We start from the raw sequence: 12272 nt of genomic DNA on the forward strand, positions 1-12272 counted from the left end.
TAGTGAGGTTGGCCCAGGATCAGACATTGTTTCATTCTGCTGTGCATGGGGTCTCTATGAGTCGGTTCCGACTCAATGGCTTAGTTTATTTCTAAGCTCATCTTATCCTGGATCAGTTCATCAATATACACTACTCCATGGACCTCCAGGAGAAAATCTCAACATTAACCTATCTATAAATCCTTCCTGACAATCATATGGATATACACTGCAATACTGCCTGGCACACAGGTAAGGGTTCAAAGAATGCTAACTGTTAGTGATATACAATGGCATCTTCACCTTCATCCTTTTTCATAATGGATGCTGAAGTCTCATTAAATTCGTGACTTACTTTATTTTCTGTACTTGTCCCTCCCTTTCCATTCCCACAGTCTCGACTTCAGTTTCAATTTAGACAGATCCTTATTACCATGATGATACAGTGTTTCAGTAGCATTCTAACTAGAAGCAAAGGCAGCTCCAGAATACAGAGCTTGGGTGATTGTATTTCCAGCACTTTCACAGGCAAAAGGAAGGAAAATTTAGGGAGCCTAGCAGGAAAGAATAAAGGTTAATTTATTTGGGGAAAGACTGAGCAAAAGCAGTACAAGCCTGGGGACTAACTGCAATGATGACTCACTCATTGTGTCTACAAAGCCCATGTGTGCCATGTCTATAAACTCCAACTTCCTTCATTTGTAAAATAAGATACAGGAAAAGAGCACGTTCAGGTGCATTGTATGACCTTCTTCATGCCCACCTGGACACCCAGGAGCAGCATAGGAATGTGAAGTAGGAAGAAGAAAGGAAAGAACACACCAATTCATGGCTGGCAAGGATAAAGTTGACCCCATTTATTAGTACAATGATATCTTTACTGTGAGTCGCCATCAAAAATAAAAAATAAAAATCTTGTGACTATCAAGTTAATTCAATTCATGATGACCCCATGTGTTACAAAGTAGAACTACTCCATATGGTTTTCAATTGTTATAATCTTCATGAGACTGAATGGGGCAAGCAGTTCATGATCAACTGTTAATCTAAAGTTTGGTGGTTTGATCCCACTTAGTAGTTCTGCAGAGCAAGGGGCTGGGGAACTATCATCAAGATTACAGACAAGAAAACCTTATAAACAGTTCTACTCTGTAACATACAGGTGTGCCACAAGTCAGAATCAGTTTGATGCCAACTATACCAATAATTGCCTTATTTTTATATTCATGCCTTTCTTCTATAGCACCTTTGGGTGGGTTTGAAACTCCAGCCTTTAAGTTAGCAGCCCATCTTAAACCATTTGGCTATCTAGGAACCTATGAGTGGCCAAAAAATATGCTTCCAACTTACTCACATTGAGCCACTCCTATAATCATTTCCCTGTTCCAATTTCACCAGAAATGTATCCAGAGAGGGCTGTATCAGAAGAAGCCTCCATGGCTGAACTACCAGTCCACACTGCTTCTAGCTCTAGAATCGAAGCCACATGACACTCTGGTCTACAGGCCAAGATTTAAAAATCTGAGCCATAGAGGGACTATGTGGAGAGTTGTTACAAGTTATAGGAGAATACTTTAAAGTGCCATGGCTGCCAAAATAATAAACAGATCTGTGTTGGAAGAAGTGCAGCCAGAGTGCCCCTTGGAGGCCATGATGGCCAAACTTCATCTCTCATACTTTGGACAAATTGTCAGGAGGGACCAGTCGCTGGAGAAGGATATCATGTTTGGTAAGGTGGAGGGTCAGAGAAAAAGAAGAAGATCCCCAGTGAGATGGATTGACAAAGTGGCAGTATCAGTGGGCTCAAGCATGGCAACAATTGCGAGGCTGGCCCAGGACCAGGCAATGTTTCCTTCTGTTGTGCATAGGTTCGCTATGAGTCAGTACCAACTCGATGGCATCTAACAACAACAACAACAACAACAAGCACTTGGCTAGTAAACAAAAGGTTGGCTATTCAGATCTACTCAGAGGTACCTCCAAAAATGACTCATTGATTTACTTCCAAAAGATCCCAGCCACTGAAAAACCTATGGCGCACATGTTTGGTAAGGTGTATGACACACATGAAGCAACTATGAGTTGGCATTGATTGACCAACAACTGAAAGGGTTGGGTTAAGAGGCACTTCAACAAAGCTGTCAGTCAGCTAACAATGTAAGAACTCAGCTTAGTAGAGAGGTCAGATTTGGAGATGAATAGGTCAATTTGGCACATGCAGAGAATGATGTATTATGAGATTGTCAGGTCAAAAGTCTAGTACATGAGGAGATGATTAATATAAACCCTAGTGGAATTCTTGTGTGTAAGAGTGGATTAAGAACCAGAAAATAATAGATGGAGACAAAGAAGGAATCTCAGTGGGGGGAAAATATAGCAAATCATAACAGCAAATCATCAGAGAAGTTGCTGACAGAAATTGCATTCAGAATAAAGGGATGCCTAAAATATCAATTGTAAAAGAAATAAAAACTAATAAGAATTAGGGAAGAAAGTTACTAACTTTAATTACAAGGAGGGTACCAGGGACCCCTGAATAAACAGAAGTCAATGAGTAAGGCCTTGGTGGGGAATTGACAAAAATGAGACCACACAATTTCAAGATTGTACTTATAAAGGAAACAAAGAGATTCGTAATTTATGCAAGTCCTGGTGTGGCGCTGTGGGCTAGTGCGTCACAAGGCAAAATCGTTTTAACTGCAAGGTTGGTGGTTCAAACTCACCAGCTGCTCCTTGGAAACCCTATAAAAGGGTCACTATGGGTCGGAACCGACTCGACAGCAGTTAAGAAAGCAACAACAACTCTATATATGATCTGGTTTACTTCGAGAAGATATACAGGCTCTTCCTTTTATTTTTTTTATGTGCAATATCTTCCTATCTCTTGGAGCAATAAGTAACAGCTCCATAGAATATAAAAATGAAAATAAGGTAACCATCGCTATAGTTCAAGTTAAAGGTACCTGCTGGCTACAATTAATTTGATAGCACAAAGGAAAGCATTTAGCAACCTGAATTACCTGTAACCGCCCCCTCCCTTGATTTTCCACTTTTATACTATAACAAAATAGAACTAAGAAGAGATGGGGAGAAAAAGGGTAAAGCTGTCATCAGTATCATTCATCTCCTTTTCTGTGGAACCATAATTGGGATGAGATCTTATGAAGAAACGGTACAACCTCTGGAAATTGCATTAAAAGTGTCATATGTAAATTGAGAACTAAAATGTAAACGTGGAAAGAACCTAGGAAGACAATCCACTGAATAATCTATCCAGTCCCTAATTACACAGTATGGGGGAGACAAGCGCTACAGTCTTTAAACAACAAGGTTCAAAATCACACCAGCTGAGCCAGCCTTGTGCTGTACTTAGATAATGTAATCTGAGACCTAGTCACACAATGTAGAATTGAATTTGCAAAGAAACCAACTAATCAAAGCTCCTCTTTTTCTTGAAGAACAGGAAATTTAACTGGTTGGCTTTAATGAAAGAAGAGAGCTTGAAATCCCTCTTTTGAAAAACAAACAAACAAAACCTACCTCCTCCACCAAAAAAATCAATTTTGACTCACATAGGACTGTAAATTTTTACCAGAGCAGACACCCTTTTCCTTTTTCAGTGGAACAACTGGTGGGTTGGAACTACCAACCCAGTATCTAACCTACATCTCCATCAGGGTTCCCTCGTTTTTTTCTTTGTTGGTTTGTTTTAACTCACTGAGATTCAAAGAATGATTTTACTCTGGAAAGCAGCCTGAACTCCACTGTCTACTCTTCCCTGCCTTACAGACAGCCAGTACCCTTCTCATTTCTCATGACCCCACCTTGCCCATGCACACCTCATTGGTAACATGCCTCCTTTTTCTGCCTTGGCATCTCCATGTGTGTGTGTGTCTGTCTGCACTATATGTGCAGACAGGCTATGCCTCAAATTTCCAGGAAGAAACTAGACTGCTAGGAATGAGGCACATATACCACTAACTTCAATCGTGTTTGTTTGTGACAAAGTCAGATACTTACACAATGTCGGCAAAGTGAAAGCCATTATTAAACCAACATTAAACAACAGCAACAGATTTCCAACGGAGAACCACTTACCGTTCTTCCCCATTACCCAAGTCCATTATACTAAGACTACAAGGTTGGGAGTTCAAACTCACTAGTTGTTGTTGTCAGGTGCCATCGAGTCGGAACCAACTCATAGCAACCCCATTCACAGCAGAAGGAAACAACGTCCGATCATGGGCCAACCTCACTACCGCTGCCACACTTGATGCCATCAATGATGCCACCTGGCTGATCCATCTCATTGGGGGTCTTCCTCTTTATCTCTGACCCTCCACCCTACCCAGCATGACATCCTTCTCCAGCGACTGTTCTCTCCGGACAATGTGTCCAAAGTAGGAGAGACGAAGCTTAGCCATCTTGGCCTCCAAGGAGCACTCTGGTTGCACTTCTTCCAAAACAGATCTATTGGTTCATTTGGCAGTCCATGGCACTTTCAGTATTCTCCTCCAACACCACAACTCAAAGGCATCAGTTCTTCTACGATCTTCCTTATTTACTGTCCAGCTTTCACATCTATATGAGATTATTGAAAATACCATGGCTTGGGTCAGGCGCACCTTAGTCCTCAAGCTGACACCTCTGCTCTTCAGTATTTTAAAAAGTTCCTGTGCAGCAGATTTGCCCAATGCAATATGTCGTCTGATCTCTTGACTGCTGCTTCCGCGAGTGTTGACAGTTGATCCAAGAAGAATGAAGTCCTTGACAACTTAAATCTCTTCTTCATTGATAAGAATGCTGTTTATTGGTCCAGTGGTGAGGATTTTTATTTTCTTAACATTAAGATGTAATCCATATCGAAGGCTGTGCTCTGTGATCTTCATAAGTACAAGCAAGGTTGTATCATCAGCATATTGCAGGTTGTTAATAAGTCTTCCTCCAATCCTGATGCCCTTTTTTCTTCATAGAACCCAGCTTCTCGTATTATTTGCTCAGCATACAAATTGAACAAGTATGGTGAAAGAACACAACCCTGTCTCACACCTTTCCCAATTTTAAAACATTCAGTGTTCCCATGCTCTGTTCGAACAACTGCCTCTTGATCCAGGTACAGATTTCTCAGAAATACAATTAAGTGTTCTGGAATACTCATACTTCTCAATGTTGTCCATAGTTTGTCATGATCCACACACTAGCAGCTCCTTGGAAAGCCTATATACGGTCACAATGAGTCGGAACAGACTCCATGGCACTTAACAACAACAACTTTTACATCTGGAGTGTGGTGCTACTTAAGAAAAGCAGTGGACTGCAAACCACAAGGTCCATGATTGTAACCATTCCATGGGAAATGATGAGGCTTTCTGCTCCTGAAAAAATGCCAATCCCTCAAAACCTTCTACTAGGGTCGCTATGATTTCAAACAGACTCAACGACATTTAATAACAACAATATTCTTCTGTTTCTGGGCAGTCCTGTTGTCATTCAAGTCAAATGTAATTTTCATGGGCACGTGGTGGAAATCGGAATGTCGGAGGGCCAGGTTACACTGTTACTGAAGCTTCTGCTCTGGCCCTCGGTCTCACTGATTGTTGGAAGACCCCTGTCACTAGAGACTTCTAAGTCTCTGCTGCTGGTTACCATCATGCTATACCCAGTCCTCTGCTTCTGGGAGTGGGGACAGCCATGCAGAGGACACATTCAGATCTTTATTACCCTTCATGGGCAGGAGTTACAGATATTTTAACTCTACTGGTAAGTCTCCTGCCCAGAGGTGTCCAACTCCATCCTGCTATAGAAAGACCCCTACACAAATCCTGTGAGGTAACACTGTACAGGAACACTTGGGTCTTTGCTCCACTCAGACAAGTGTTAGGGCTCTTTTAGCTGTGCTGGTAGGCCTCCTTCCTGAAGGTGCTCAGCAATCACTCCATGGTCTAGGCAGGTCTATCAATGCTGTCTTTGGCTATCTTCAGTGTTCACTCTTTCTTCTGGATCTAGGAGGTTCTTAGCACAGAGACCTTGGGTCTATGCTACAGAATCTTTTCCTTGATGGTAGGGAGGTCCACAGCCCCTACTCACAGCTTCTGTGAGATTGCTTCCTTTAGGCCCAGCGAGATGTTAAATTTGACCAATCCCCTTGGTAGGCCATAAACATTTTATTTGTATAGTTGCTGTCTAATCCCTTCAAGAGTTTTATACACCTCATATACATAGTTCCAGCCAATCATTCTGATGTAATGTCATGGTTAGAAAGGACATATAAAAGCAATTCACTGCACTTCACTGTATGAATGTCACCTTGTTAAGAAGAGTTTCCCAAATCACCAAGTAAACACCATGCTTGTTTTCTTTGGTCTCTGCTTGTTGTCTGCAAGTAATTATACAAGTAATTGTGTTGAAAGTCTTTGGTACGTTGACCAAAATGGCAGTAACTGACAAGGTATCCATGTTACTGAAGATAGGTTGTATCAATTTGTTTTAATACAGTTTGCCATTTCTATTCCTTTAGACAATCCTTCAAAACAGTGATAATTATCCAACCTAGACAAAAGGGTAACTCCAGATCCTGTTCATCAGGTTGGTGCCAGTCCAAGAAACACAAAACAATTATTCTTATTGACTTGTTTTAATTTCTCCCCTCCATGATTTTGAATGTTTTTGAAGGACTTTGAATGATTTTGAATGTTTCCACATTATGAAAAGCAAATAATTAACAGTAAACTGTTTAGCACATCTTATAAACATGATTTGATTAAAGATGGCCACAGATTCTTCAGTAAGTAAGACATTTCATCACAATATGACAAAGCACTTAATCAGTATTGTTATTGTTGGTGGTCTGCTGTGGAGTAGGTTCCAATTCATAACAGCGCTGTATAGGGATTCCAAGGCTGTAAGTCTTTATGGGAGCAGAAGGCCTCATCTTTCTCCAGTGGAACAACTATTAGTTTTGAATTGCTGAACTTGAGGTTAGCAGCCCAACTCTTAACTACTACACTACCAGACATATTGTTATAATCCTGGTATGGAGTTGTAGGATAAGCACTGGACCACAAGGTCAGTTTGAACCACAAGGTGGTGATTTAGATCCACCGTCTGCTCCTCAGAAATGGTAAGTAAGCTTGCTATGACTGAGAACCAACTTGATGGCAATTAACAACAATAACAATTGTTATAATCATCTTTCTGATGCTTATCTTGAAATCTGTCAAGTTATAGCTAATTAATAACCAATTTGTTAAACAGAAATGCAGACTTTTTTTTTTTTTTTTTAAGGTTAAGTTATCTTAATGTTTTGCTGAAGTCAAGATCCTCCTCAAAGTCTCATGCTGGCTATTCAAATTAGAATGTATCTGACATTCAGTGCTCTCAACAGAACACAGCTTTTCCCTGCCTCTCCAGACCCTAGACTCCATATTTGATGGAGTATTTCATTATGTTGCCTGCAGTTCTTGACAAGAGGTAGGAGAAAGAGGAGGAGGAAGACACTTTAGGAAATAATTGAAATGAGAAATGTCACCTTGAGTTTAGCATCACTGAGCTTAGACTCATCCTTGACAGGAAAGCAGATAGTGGAAGTAAAATGGCATTTATAAAAAATACTGATCCTGGGCATGAGCAAATGCATCTTTCATTAATATTTGATTTTTTTTTTTGTTCCTGTATTGATTGCCGTGACATGGTTGTCACCAGCTGAGTCCCCACAAGTTCTACTGAAGGCAATTTCCTTACAGAATTACTTTCCTGAAAGAGTAGGATGTTATAGCAGCCTTGTCAAACTGCACACATGGCAACAGCATTTGGTAGTGATTGCTCAATAATTAATTTACTTGGCTGGACTCTCAGTACAATCTGAAAAGTCCCTGTTTGCTTCCCATGCTTCTTGAAGCTCAAAGTCCAGAAAAAAAATGTCATTATTGGAACATTCTAGCAGAAGTACCAGGTATGTGAGCTTGTATGATAGATTCTAAATGGGCCCAGAAGAAAGTGAGTTCAGAGTCATAGAAAAGAAAAGACAACATTTTGATCAAATATCCACTGATCATGCTAAACTCTCTGAGTTTACAGATTTCTGTTATTCACATTTCCAAAAGAGCATTTGAAAAAGTTGTTAGCTGGGATATTAAAATGGCTCTTTTATAAATTAACTTCACTGTGTGAAAAGAATCAGAAAGAAAGGGAGTTAAAATGAAAAGAACAAAGATGTAGTGAGATTCACCTTGCCTCATAGCAAGGCGGCAGAAGATGGAAAAAATGCATGCTTATTTTAAGAAGTCACTCCATGGTAGTTTTTCTGATTGTATATTATTTCCGGGTATGGCAGTTTTCAAACATAGTTTCATATTCTTTGACCACACCCCCCATTAAGAGGTGGTGTCTAAGTCCCTCCCCTTCACTCTAAACAGACTCACCATTGCTTCAACTAATGAAGTAAAGCAAAAGTGATTGCAAGTGTCACTGTGATGTCAATTTCACATGTCAACTTGGCTTGGTTATGTTTCCCAATTGTTTGGACAAACACTTGTCCAGTTTCTGTTTAATAATGTATGCTAATGTAATGTGATCAAGGAGCTCTGGTAGTGTAGTGGTTACAAGTCGGGCTGCAAAACGCAAGGTCAGCAGTTCAAAACTACCAGCCGTTTCGCAGGAGAAAGATGAGGCTTTCCGCTCCCGTAAAGATTTACAGCCTGGAAACACTGTACAGGGTCGCTATGAGTTGGAATTGACTCCACGGCACATAACAACAACAACAGTGTAATGTGATCAGTCAATCAGTTAAAAAGGGAATTTCCCAAGCTTGTGTCCAGCATCCTGAGCTGTGAGGTAAGACATCCACAAGTAGCGCTGTAGGATAAGCACTAGATTGCTAGACACAGGTCAGCAGTTCAAACCCTATACAGGGTAATGATAAGTCAGAACTGACTCCACGGCACTTAACAACAACATGGACACTGCAGTTAACAGTTCCAGCTGAGTCATCCCGGTCCAAATATTTGAATGAAAAAAAAGTTTTAGATGATTCCAGGGCCAAAGTTGAGGTTCCACATATACAACAGACATTAGCCTTTTGAACTGCAACCTGTTTAAATGCTTGGTCTTGTCAGACTGTAAGCAGAGCAAAATGTTTTTTTCACGCCACTAAATTTTGGAAAAATTGTTATACAGCTATAGATAATTGGGGGTATTTTACCATTCCAGTTGTAAAGTACTTATGAAGAAGGGACTTTTTTCTCTTTTGCTATACTGTAATAACATTTTTTTTTTTTTCTTCCATAGAGATCTACCATCTCAAGGAAATATGATGTTAGAAACAAGTTAGAGGTTGGTAAAAACAATGAGAAGGAACAAGACTGACATTTCAAAATAATAAAACAACTCATTAGGGTTGCCTAGAAAAATCATTGAAACAGAGTTGACAGTACCTTAGCGGGCGAAGACCATACTTAGCATTCTACAAACTTGTGAAATTAAGAAAACACCTTAAAGAACAAGTATTATCTGGAAAAAATACAATTTAGAGATTCCACAGTAGTTTTGTACATTGAGCTTAAACCTTAATTTCAATTAGAACTTTAAAAAATATTTTTCACTTCAGTATTATATAGTCTGGTGTGCTGCTGTGGGTTAATGCCCCAGAATGCAAAGCTGTTTGAATTGCAAGGTCGGTGGTTCAAGCTCACCAGCTGCTTCTCAGAAACCCTATACAGGGTCACTATGGGTCAGAACCAACTCGAAGGCACTTAACAACAACATAGTCTAAATGGACAGAAATCACCATGCAATGACAAATGTCCCCATAAAATATTATTGCTGTTGTTAAGTGTTTTTGAGTTAGTTCTGAATTATAGCAACCCTGTACAGGGCTTCTGAGGAGCAGCTGGTGAGTTTGAACTGACCATCTTGTGGTTAAAACCAATCTTGCTGGCAGATGCTTTATCCTACAGCCACACACCAGGGGCACTTGTTAAAAAGTCATGATGAAAATCCAGGAATGCTTGCTGCCTACCTGTCATTTTGCCTGTGCAGGTTTCACCAAAGGTTGGAAGCTGTAGCTGTGTAGGGCTGGAAGAAACATGATATGATTTGAATTATGCCACTGTTAATTCATTACTAAAAGATCTATATCATTTATCATATCATTACAAAAAGATCTTCAGCAGTACCTCACTGCTTAACTACTATAGTTTCCTGTGTCTTAATCTCATGACATTGCATAATCATTTACTAACTTCCTTCTCCAGTCATAGACCCATTTTTTTGGTATGTTTTAATTAATTCAAGAAATACTTATTTTACCATGTGCCAGACATTGGTGAATCTGAGAAGGTCTGTACTCTGATACAGTCAGCACACTATTGAAGGAAGTCAGAATTCCCCGTAAATGATGTACTTCACAGACATAAATTTGTACCTTGTGCTACAAAGAAAATAAGGTGATATGATGGATTAATTACCTTAGTTACAGTGACCAGAGGAATCCTGGTGATACTATGGGTTAAACATTGCTCGACTAACTAGAAGGTCAGTGGTTCAAAACCATGAATGGCCCATCATAAGAGATGAGGCTGTCTATACCCACAAAGATTTACAGTCTCAGTTAAAGGCAACATGCAGTTACCCTATGAAGCAGTTCTAACTCATAGCTAACCTGTATAGCAATAGTGAGGAATGTCTTTCCCATGGGCTTTAGAAGGCCTGCTAAATCATTTGGTCTGGCCCTGCCAAGGCAACCAAAGTTCCAGCCATCACATTAAGGTTGAGTTATATAAAATTTTGACCAAATATATCACGCTAATTTTCAAGTTGATAGTTTTGTATAGCCAGTGAATGGTTTTATAAATTTTGGCACAAAAATCTTCTCCATCCTTGCTATATAGGAATTCAGAGGAGCAGCTGATAGATTTGAAACACCAACCTTGCTGTTTAAAGCCTTGCTTGTCCGGTGCATTATCCTATAGCACCACACCAGGACTCCAGAGAATGATCTGTCTGTAACTCATATGATTTTGATTAGCTAATGTTTAGAAGCAGATCAGCAGTAGATGTATTTTCATTCTATGTTAGTCCGGAAGTTCGGTTGAAACTTTTTCTCTGTGGGTGTCTCTGCTGGTTTTTTAAATACCAGTGGTGGAGTTTTCATAATCATAGCAACAAATATTGTTGTTGTCAAGTGCCTTCGAGTCAGCTCCCAATCATAGTGACCCTGCATAGGGTTTCCAAAGAGTGGCTGGTGAGCTTGAACCACTGATCTTACGGTTCAAATGACTTTGCAGGCCAGCGCATTAACCCACAGTGCGACACCAGGACCACAATAGCAATGAACAAGCCACCACAATACAGCAAATTGCCAGATGGGTGGTAGAAATCTCTACATTGTGGTTGTTTTTGTTAGGTGCCATTGAGTTGGTACCGGCCCAGCACAACCTTATGCACACCAGAACGAAAAACTGCCCTATCCTGGGCCAACCTCATTACTGTTGCCATGCTTGAGTCCATCAATGCTGCCACTCTTTGGGAGTCTACTTCTTTTTCTCTAACCCTCCACCTTACCAGACATGGTATCCTTCTCCAGTGACTGGTCCCTCCTGATAATTAGTCCAAAGTATGAGAGACAAAGTTTGGCAATCTTGGCCTCTAAGGAGCACTCTGGCTGCACTTCTTCCAAAACGGATCTTTGGTTCTTTTGGAAGCCCATGGCACTTTCAATATTCTCCTCCAACACCATAACTCAAAAGCATCAATTCTTCTATGGTCTTCCTTATTCACTGACCAGCTTTCGCATGCATATGAGGTTATTGAAAATACCATGGCTTGGGTCAGGCACACCTTAGTCCTCAAGCTTACATATTTGCTCTTCAACACTTTAAAAAGGGCTTGTGCGGCAGATTTGCCTAATGTAATACGTCCTTTGATTTCTTGACTGCTACTTCCGCGAGTGTTGATAGTTGATCCAAGAAGAATAAAGTCCTTGACAACTTCAATCTTTTCTCCATTGATAAGAATGTTTATTGGTTCAGTGGTGAGGATTTTTGTTTTCTTCACATTGAGCTGTAATCCATACTGAAGGCTGTGCTCTTTGACCTTCATCAGCAAATGTTTTAAGTCCTCTTCCCTTTCAACAAGTAAAGTTGTATCATCTGCATATCACAGGTTATTAATGAATTTTCCTCCAATCCTGATGCCAGGTTTTTCTTCATAGAACCCAGCTTCTCGGATGATTTGCTCAGCATACAGGTTGAGTAAGTATGGTGAAAGAATACAACCTTGTCGGCACACCTTTTTAA

Source organism: Chrysochloris asiatica, unplaced genomic scaffold (genome assembly GCF_000296735.1).
Source record: "Chrysochloris asiatica unplaced genomic scaffold, ChrAsi1.0 scaffold00028, whole genome shotgun sequence".
NCBI lineage: Eukaryota > Metazoa > Chordata > Mammalia > Afrosoricida > Chrysochloridae > Chrysochloris > Chrysochloris asiatica.